The 10,849-nt window shown below is 32.9% G+C and overlaps 1 protein-coding gene and 1 long non-coding RNA gene across 3 annotated transcripts in view; one reads left to right on the top strand and one right to left on the bottom strand.

The window, feature by feature from the left end:
- Positions 1-10,849, top strand: part of LOC139497170 (uncharacterized) — a 545,683-nt gene that overhangs the window by 501,743 nt on the left and 33,091 nt on the right. The gene's annotated exons all lie outside the window — the stretch shown is intronic.
- Positions 7,098-9,728, bottom strand: LOC139497173 (uncharacterized). 2 transcript variants are annotated; one of them, XR_011657703.1, is made up of 4 exons: positions 9,541-9,728; positions 8,858-8,954; positions 7,815-7,893; positions 7,098-7,409 (listed from the first exon to the last, which is right to left on the bottom strand). It is a non-coding gene; the product is annotated as an uncharacterized lncRNA (long non-coding RNA). The 2 variants fall into 2 exon arrangements; XR_011657702.1 differs by lacking the exon at positions 9,541-9,728 and having other exon boundaries at positions 8,858-9,014.

The raw sequence follows: 10,849 nt of genomic DNA, 5'->3' as shown, positions 1-10,849 counted from the left end.
TATCATATTTATATCGTGATTTAAATTAGCCTTTTGTATTCAAATGAACAATCTTTTTCCTTTTATTTTACTGGGGACAGGGCGTGGGGGTAGTATTTAAAATAAAAACTCTATTCATTCGATCATATTTTTAACTCTGTTGGAAAAATATCAGTAATATCAGTACATAACGAGGATATATTTATTTCTCTAATTTTTCGTAAATTGATCCCTTTCTGCACCCATTGTATAAAAAAAATTAATCAACGTGTGGAATCTGATTATGACATCGAATGTTCTTGCTTTCCTCTGAAATTCCTATTGTGACAGCATGAAAAAAGGCGAGCATGCCTGGTGACGTCACATAGAAAGAACACATCTTTTTGCAGATCATTCGAATAGAAGGAATAAGTTTGTCTGCAAAATGTAGAAAATCATTAGAGAAACAGATTCCACCACCAAATCTCGTGTAATACGATATTTATCCACTCTCAACAGTTAAATTTTAAACATTTAACTGTCTCGAGTGGATAAATATCGTATTACACTCGATGCAGTGGTAGAATCTATATATCTGCAATAGCTGACCATTTTGATTTTCTTAAAATTGATACTAACGGGGGATTTAATATGAATACACCGTATTCTCTACAATAAGAATTACCAATGTGTACATTGTCAATATACATGATTGAGGTAAATAAAGCATACTTATGTTTCCAGAGTGATTTTAAAGTTTAATTTGCGTATGAATTGAGTACATGTAAGTCCTTGAATATTCGCTTCTACTGAATCAAGTAAAATGAGTTTTTTCCATTCATTTATAAACTTTGAATGATTAAGTGAGAGGATATAATCTTCAAAACCGAGCGGTTAAATGAAAATGCTAGCTTCTGTTTAACTCTTGTAGTGCCGATTCAAGTTGTAATTCCTCCTAATCTTTATGGAACAGCCCTATAGTTATGAGAACACCCTTATACATAAAGTATACATAATGTTACGATAAAGGAACGAGGTTTCAGTTGAGATATGTAAATGCCATATGAAAGACAATAGAGTATGTTACAACTTTAAAAAAGGGTTCTAGATTTGGGACAATTACAAACTAGCACGTTTTTCATAGACTATGAATCAAATTGTCAATATTTCAAAATTAAGAATGGTTAAAGGCAAACAACGTTTTTTCTCTTCTACACACACAATTCTTATCTTTAAAGATAAATCTGTTTTAAACTATCAGACTGTCATTTCAATCCCGTGATACAAAAAAAAGATTTACAAAATTTACGAAGGGATGATTTCAACTTCACTATTTGTAACTCTTGGTTTAATTAAATTGAATCATTATGGGATAACAGGTAAAACAAATGAGTGAATACAGAACTTCCTCAGTGATAGAACACAATCAGTAGTGGTGGAGGGAGAAACATCAACCTCAATACCTGTGGAGTCCGGCGTACCCAAGGGATCTGTCCTGGGACCAAGTCTTTTCCCATTCTACATAAATGACATACCCCAGGGGATCCAATTAACTGTGCGACTGTTTGCTGATGACACAATTGCGATGTCACAATTTCATCCGATTCAAATTCAACAAACCTTCAAAAGGACCTTGACAAACTAGCTAAATGGGAAACAAAATGGATCATGAAGTTTCATCCTAATTAATGTAACGCACTCACCATCTCCAAAAAGCGAACACCAGCTAAATACAGTTACACACTACATGGCCATAACCTTGAACATGTCACATAAGCAAAAGACCTGGGATGTACCATTGCATCAGATCTAAAATTAGGTAAATATATTAGCAACATCTGTCCCAAAGCGAACAATACCATCAGTTTTCTTAAAATGAGCTTTAACATCTCTAACAGGTCTTGCTAGTTCTATGCTAGTTCAGTATGGGACCCGTACCAACAAAATGATATTTATAGATTGGAAATGGTCCAAAGAAGGGCAGCAAGGTATGTTACTAACAGATACCACAACACTGCATCTGTAAGTGACATACTTGAACATCTAGAATGAACTACACTACAAGAACGAGGAAAACAGAGCAGACTGATAATGATGTATAAGCTTAATAACAACTATGTAAAGATTGATACATCAAATAAATTGATACAGAATAAACGTCCTTCCAGGAATAATAACGAAAGAGCATTCAGAATTCTATCATGCAAAACAACCGTTCTGAAGGAGTCTTTCTATCCTATAACACTAAGAGGTCACCTTGGCCAACTGTAAGGTCTCTGCCTGAGTCATGAATCTTTCAAGGCTCAGCTCCGTCAGTAAATTAAATTGACATGTTTGTATTTGCATTTTATATAGAATTCAACTAATTTTTGTATTTGTTAAATTTAAAATTTTATACATGCGCGCACTCGATAAATGTGTTGACGGTGGCCACTTACTGGAAAAAGAAGTACTATAGAATACGTGCAAGCTGCCCAAACATGCAATTGGATCATATGGGTTAAACATTTATCACAATCTGTTTTTTAGCTTTACAAATTGTTATCATTACAATTAGATGGATAAAATGAACACAATAACAAATGAAATTAAATATTTGTTTTTACTTGTATATCTGAATCCTATTTTGGTATACTCTCCCTAGGTAACACTTGCCACCACAAGTAATGTTATCCTTTTACATTAACATGTTTGTTCATACACGTTCATTTGCATTTGCATTTTTTTGTAAAGTTGCTAAATATTCTAAAACATTTGTCCTCCCACATTATGTTTACTTCCTATATCTTCAATTTCAGTAAGCATAATTGTCATAATTCATTCAATGTACTACCGATCGATATGCTAAATTCAAGAGATTTACATATTTAATAAGCGTTTATTGTTTTAAAAAGTTAAGTATAAAGTATTTATTTCAATTACAATTGCACTTTTTTTTGTATTAATTTCAATCAAGTTATGTTGATCTGTTATATGCATTTGTATCTAGTAAACTTTTTAATAATAATCAGACCGTACGCGTACAGTCCGACCGTATAAGTATTTTGAAAAAATTACGCATACAGTCTAGACCGTACGAGAACGGTCCAAATAAAGATACGGTCTGGAACATATATATTTATAACGAAATTGCATTAAACTGTTCTGTGTAGCATTTGTTATATGCATTCTCATTTCCACTTGTTTGCCTAATAGTTGCACGACTATAACATTTTCAATCCTTACCTTTTTGTTGAATTGGGGCTATGTGTGGCAATTTTTTTTACCAAAATAAGAAAGTATGATAAGGCCTCATTATTGGCCTTAATGCATTCGAAAAAAAAGAAGTTTAATAAATTTACCAAGCTACATTCTTCCTACCTTGATAGATAAGACATTAGTCGGTTTGAAACAATTTAGATGTTTGATCATTTAGCATCATATATCGGTATCATGAGTTCTAGCTTATAACATTACCTCATGTTATTACAAAGCATCAAATGCCACACTTGCCTAATTTTTATAAATTGTCATTAATACGTATATAATTAAATAGAAGTAAGAGCTTTACTTCACAAATATTTTACAGAAATGACAATGTGTGTAATTTGTGAAGTCTTTTTTTTTTTGGCAATTGTTCCTCGCATAAAAGATATTCATTAGAAGCATTTCGTGAAATGTACAAAGATCAACATGAATTTATATATGTATATATGTGTGTAATACTGGTTATCAGTTACTGGTTAACTGAGTTATCATAATTTTAAAAATAAAGGTAAATACATTGACTGCTTTCTAGATATAAGGGCCAAATAATGCTCTTATTATATCTTTGCTTTAGTCAGAACACAAATATCTAGGATGTTAGAATGAAAAAAGCAGGTGCATGTTAGCTGTTTAAAATTGAAATGCTCACCAAAATATATTTCAAAATCTCATCAGCAGCCAGACATAATTCAGACCCATCAAACAGACCTACAGAATCGTCACTGAAATGTATATATGGGTATTGTTCCCGAAGCGCAGCATTAAACATATATTTCATTCCCTCGAATCCAAGATATTTTCTCAAGGATTGAAGAGTGGACTCAATCAACGGACAACCAGCTGGACCTAAGAACAGGGCTTGGTGTTTCCTATGAACGTGAAATCGTTCTGCTTTTACCAACACAATAAAATATTTGCTATACGTTGTAGACGTTCTTAATGTTATATGTTATCCCCTTACAAACCTGATTTCGTCAAGTTGCGGTATTTATTATTTCCAATCGAATTTAATCTGAATAAAATTTCACTCACTACTTTTCGATATCACAATTAACAGTGTGAAATTATTAACTAAAAAACCCTCTGGTTCAAAAGTTAATTATACTTGGGCGAAATGTCTAATTCATATTGAAATATGTCAGGAATGCATTATAATTGCAATACCTACCTGATTTATGAATACAAATTAAGAAAACTTTAAATATTCCAAAGAGAAAATCCATCAACAAATCAACATTTCACATGAAAATGTTTTGGTTTATTGGCGTCGTATTGCCATATATTATTATTATCATAAAGCAGCTGTGGCGTTCCTTAGTATTGCCATATATTTCAATATATATATTTAGTTTGTTGTGTGTGCATTTTCGTAACGACAACCAATAATAAGTTAATATCATTGAACGTACATAATATTTTAAACTAGCGATAGGTACGATTTTTGCTGAATTACTAAAAAAAATCAAACAAATCCTTTTGAAATTCCATGTTTATAATGCGACATTTTTATACATTTTGCAATGGCTGCTGATAGAAAAAAAGTGAAAATTTGTTTGCAGGTGATGTTGAACAGCATGATCATTTATTAAAAATACCTAGCTCATTGGAGGGCTTTAACACAATTTACAAATCCTCAATTGTAGTTGCTTGTTCATTACATAAATATTCTGATATATACTATTAATGTCCATATATTTAATTGGATAGTACTTTAATTAATCACTACGTTAACAAGTGTCTAATTTGATTGGATAAACTAGTTTTTCTTTTTTTTTATTTAAACTACTTTAACACGTGTATAAGATAATTTGAAAAAAAAAATATATCAATTTCTGGTAAGGTAATTGTTACTAAATAAATGAAATCTTCATGTACTGAAATTGTGAAATGAACCTTTAACAAAACCATATGGTTGCCATAATTGGTATTTTTTTTAATAAAAAACTAACCCAATTATGTACGGAGAACGCAGGCATATGCATGTAACAGAGAATTGTTCATGCTTTACAAATTATGCAATTTATCTATCCGTGATGTTAAGCCCCAGTCCCACTAGACCACGATCGCACCACGCTCACCGCGATCTAAAATAAATTTAGATCGTGGTGAGGTCGCGGTATGAGCGGCATGAAAATGTTAATTTTCGTTGCTTTCACGATGCTACTACGTCCTAATTACGCTTCTACAACGATCCCGCTACGATAAAACCACGTTCTCACCGCGCTTATTCTGCGACCTCACTACGCTTATAAAGATCTTTCTACGCTCTTCAAGTTCTCACTACGACCATACCACGAGTTATCCGATTGCAACACGATCTTACTGCGATTATAGCACGTTCTTACCACGATTGTACTACGTTCATACCGCGATCTTACTACGTTCTCAGCAATACCGTCAATATCGTATTTCATATCAATATAGTTCCATTCCTTCTATTTCTGATTAAAACGGAGATTTCTCGGAAACAATATAGTCATGCAACCAAAATCTACTAGAACACGTGGGCGTGGTGGTAGGGGTTGATGTAGATGCAGAGGGAGCAAAGTATGAACGTCATACTAAACTCCAAATAGTACACAAGAAACTAAAATTAAAAATAGTACAAGACTAACAAAGGCCATAGGCTCCTGACTTGGGACAGGCGCAAAAAAAGTGGGGTTAAACATGTTTGTCAGATCTCAACCCTTCCCCTATACCTCTAGCCAATGAAGAAAAGTAAACGCATAACAATACGCACATTAAAATTCAGTTCAAGAGAAGTCCGAGTCTGATGTCAGAAGATGTGACTAAAGAAAATAAACAAAATGACAATAATACATAAATAACAACAGACTACTAGTAGTTAACTGACATGCCAGCTCCAGACTTCAATTAAACTGATACTATACACATAAGTAGTATAATACTTGTCAGCAAGAGATGTCGGAACGACCAATCAAACCTAAATTACACCCTATTGCTGGTCCATAAAGCTAAAATGACAATATTTTAGTGAACGATAGCAGAGATGACACAGATGTGTCAATATATATAGGAAGATGTGGTATGAGTGCCAATGAGACAACTCTCCATCAACGTAAAAATCTATAAAAGTAAACCATAATAGGCAACGGTATGGCCTTCAATACGGAGCCTTGGCTCACACCGAACAGCACGCTATAATGGGCCCCAAAAAACACTAATTTTAAACCATTTAAACGGGAAAAACCAACAGTCTAATCCATATAAAAACGAGAAGCATGGTTGAGCCGTTAGAGCAAATTGATAAATACATTCAGACAAAATCTAGGGAGTTTTTTTTATATATATTTTATGTGAAAATGACAATAAAATGATGGTCGTAGTGTGAACGTAGTAAGGTCGTGAGAAGAGCGTGATGAGGACGGCAAAGGCGTGCTAGAATCGTACTATGGTCATGAACAGCGTGGTAAAGTAGTAGTTGAATCGTAGTTGGGTCCCGGTGAGAACGTGATGGTCGTAGTTAGGTCGTGATAACGTCGCTGTGCGATCGTAGCGCAATATCTCCAAAGAGAATCACGCTTTCGCTACGCTCTCGCTACGATTGTACAGCGACCTTTGCGATCTTACTACGATCTTAGTGCGCTCTCACTACGTTTCTACTACGACCTTATTTCACCACGACCGCACCACGATTGTTTTGAACATGTTCAAAGTTGGCCACGCTCTTCACGATCTTGAAGACCTCACCACGACCGTGGTACGACCTTACTGCGACCTACACGATCGTACCACGATCATCAAAAAAAAATTTCACAGATCGTAGTGCGATCGTGGCCTAGTGGGACTGGGGTATTAATATGGATTAAGTAAAATATAGAATGTAATTTTATTCTTTTTCGATATTAACCATAAAGGAAAACAAAAAAATATTAGATTTGATACTTATAATCTTAAAAAGAAAGTATATAACAATGATGTTTATTTGATAGTGTTCAATGGTCCTCTAAACAACAGATTTCTGATTAAACGCATCTCCATTCAGTCTTTAAATATCACGAAAATGTGATTTGCTTCCAAAAATAATGTTCCGCTTGTTGTTAGAGGAGAGTCATATTTCATCAGTATCAATGCTTCATCAATGTCCCAGCCATCTCCATATTCTACGTACACAAAATGAAATCGGGATTGCAAGTACCACATGAATGACAACACTGCAGAATATTTTTATTGCAAAGTTCATTCTGAAAAATAAACCATTTCTGATCAAAACATTTTGTAATCATCGTTATAATGTCTAATGACCTATCTAAATACAAATAAAACGTTTAGACAATTCATTTTGTACAATGCAGTCTCAGTAAAATCGTTAAATTTTTAACTTATAAGCCAAACTTTCAGATAACCTGGCTTTCTGTTAGATTAATATATAATTGAGATAGCTGTAACATTAAAATCCTAGTAGATATGATAAAGCAACACAAGTTGTTTAAAGGTCACTATCAGAATTTTATCTGAACTGAACATTTTCTCTTTTTTTACATTTGATTAAATCGTAACGCGTTAAGAGTATTGACATATAAAACATTTGTTTGTTGTCAGTTTTAAGGTATTGACTATATATTCATAGTTTCAAGGCAAAAACTTACCCTGAATCATCTACACAGGTCTCGTGTCTTTTACCCATGGAATACGTATCATAACAGTATTTAGCTTCAGTTTGAATAACTATAAACAAAGAGATAAAATTCTGAATGTTATTTTAATTCAAATATATCAACGAAAAGGGCATGACGATATTTGCAGTCCTAATATCTGCAAATGCGATATCAGGTATTTGGTCTCAATTCTAACAATAATACCTTAATTTAAAATATTGAGATGAATATAGATAAATTTAAAAATCAGCAATGCATCTATATAAATTGCTACAATTTGATTCACTCAGAGGGAAATCACTGTAGGGAAACGTTTTGTACTTCATTGATACTAATTTAGTTAACTGCAATTTTGCTTACATAGGTTAATATTGGCTAGAATCATATTTGAAGGAATGTTGTGACACTATTCTTGACATGAAAAACAGATCAAAGAATATAACTCACAAGGACGCTTGACCAAAACACTTAGAAGGCAGATTTGCTATTTAGTGATTGGCTTTGCTTAAACTCAATACAATTATATTAATTGTATTAAGAAAAAATGCGGATTTTGCTAACTGAGATATTTTACATACTGTATTTGTACCTTGTTTACGAGTCAAACACTGAACTCTGAAGGATATTCGCTACGCTAGTAAAATCAGCCATTTTTTTAAAAATTGCATATCCCTCCAAATTTTCAACGGCTTATATATCGAAAACAAGCACACGGACCCTGCATTCTTTCTGGTTTTAACGTTTCTTTATCAATTTTTATTAGCCTTTTTCATTTTTGTCATTTTGAAACAGAGTAATCCTTAAGGGAATGTTTGCTGCATTAAAACAAAACGGCTGCCTTTTGTGTCGTATGTTTCCACATCAAAAGAAAACAGATATGTGTTTTCCTTTCGGAATTTATGAAAACATACTTTAATTTTTTGTGCAATACACATGCTAAACATGCTTAATTTGGTTTCATTTTGTTTTTCTTTATCAGAATAACCATTGCCATAACACAAAGGCATTTATACTATTGCTATAACAATACATACATGATTGAACACACAGAATGAACAGCATAAAAAATGTAGATGCTGTTAAAGAATCCATATCCTTTGCTGTGGTTTTAATGGCTTAGATAGTGGAAATCTACATGTATTTATGGAACTCTAAATAGGTATTTTACAGATAAGTCTGATGATATTACGTTTTAAATAGATATTGAACTTTTTATGAGTATAAATATAGAGCTAGACAATAGAAGTTCTTAGAGCATGTGTAAATATACCTTTTTATGATTGATTGTGATATTTTGGATGAGCGTGACAAGCGGTGAATTTATACGTATAGAGACGAGTACCCTGTGGCCATACTCAGTATCGCCCCATTTTATATGTCATTAGATTCCACTTTGTTTGACCTTGTAGTCTTAATTTGTCCCTTTAAAAAATACGATGCTTGTATTTAAACATCTGTTTACGATTGTCTTCTGTTATCTTATTTTTCCTATTCCCTTAATGTAAAGGTTTAAGCTGTTAAAGGTTTTCTGGAGTCCATGGTATCCAACAAAAATCATTCTTCCTACTTAATCAATATAGAAAGTTTAGATAGTTCTACTATTTTGACTAAGATGGCATTATTGGGTAGACGTTTGGAGTAATGCGCAATGTTTACATCACTCATCAGTGTCGACTCAATTTACATAAGTTTTGTTAAATAAATCGATGGCTCTTACCTCTAAAATTGACCCTTATTGTGTTGGTTGGAAAATGTCCATAACTTTACAATGATTTATTTAAGTACCACTGTATACCGTCATTTCCTTTAAATTTGAATTTTCTTAAAAATAATATTACCTGTAGATTTAATATTGGTTTTTCCATTTTCTGTCTAATAAACGAAGAATAAGATAATAACAACGCTGAACAAAGGAATGTGACCAGTTAATGTAGAATTAACAAATATGTATCAAACATGACAGTTAAGTTAACATGAACGAACTTTTCAACTTTTAACTTTTCATATTTTCATTTATTTAAGATTTGGTCAACATTGGTTTCTTTATACTTTTAAAATTTATATAAATGAACACATTCAAATCTGTTTTGATCTGAGCGTCAATGATAAGTCTTATGAAGACGAAAAGCGCGTCTGGTGTATTACATCGCAATTGCTATGAACCATTGCATTCCTCGGTCTGTATTTTTGAATGTATATGAATGAATGCAGTGTGAGGTTACATGTAACGAATAAAAAAAAGATATAGGTATCTATTGTAATATAAACTGGAGAATTTTTCTGTTTTTTCTTAAAAGGTTGCATTATATTTATCTTAATTTATGTTTAATAGTTCTACAACATTATATACAGTGCTAGCTATTTATACCTAACACATTCTTCTTTTCAGATTAAATAATTTTGGAGCTGGAGATCTTCCAATCCGTAGTAAGCTTTAGATCGCACGACACACACACAAGGTTTAATCATTTAAGACTATGGAACGCGGAAACCACATTAATAGATAATCACAGTTTATCGGGGATAATGATAGTTTATCGGTCGATCATTATAGATAGTCGGCGTAAAGTATACTTTACGTTCGACCATCATAGATGATCTAATTAATGTGACTCGCGCGCAGATAATAATGTTACTTTTTTATAATGCATTAACGGTCTATAATGTGAATTGTTTCGATAATGATAGTTAACCTCGACCAAGTGAATTAAAACACGAGTCATAAATTCGATAACTTGAATTAAAACCGGAAATGCTTGCCGATTGTAAAATCGATTTTTGAGTGGCGGTCAACTTTTTTCTACTTTCGCTTTTGCGAATTGATGTAAGCAGCATGGATACATCAATCTATATGTTTTTGGAGGTAAGTGACAGCTGTAAATAATAATCTTATGTTATTTATGACATAGTTTCTGTAATTTGTAATACTTATTCTCATTACACCTATAAATATATAGACCAGACTCAAGGTAGCAGCCACATATCCGAGAACTGGCTGCTAGCGTATTGGCTGCTAGCGAGTGGCT

Source organism: Mytilus edulis, chromosome 12 (assembly GCF_963676685.1).
Source record: "Mytilus edulis chromosome 12, xbMytEdul2.2, whole genome shotgun sequence".
In the NCBI taxonomy this organism is placed as follows: Eukaryota; Metazoa; Mollusca; class Bivalvia; order Mytilida; family Mytilidae; genus Mytilus; species Mytilus edulis.
Note: the sequence above shows the minus strand (reverse complement) of the source record. Positions and strands in the feature narration are given on the sequence as shown.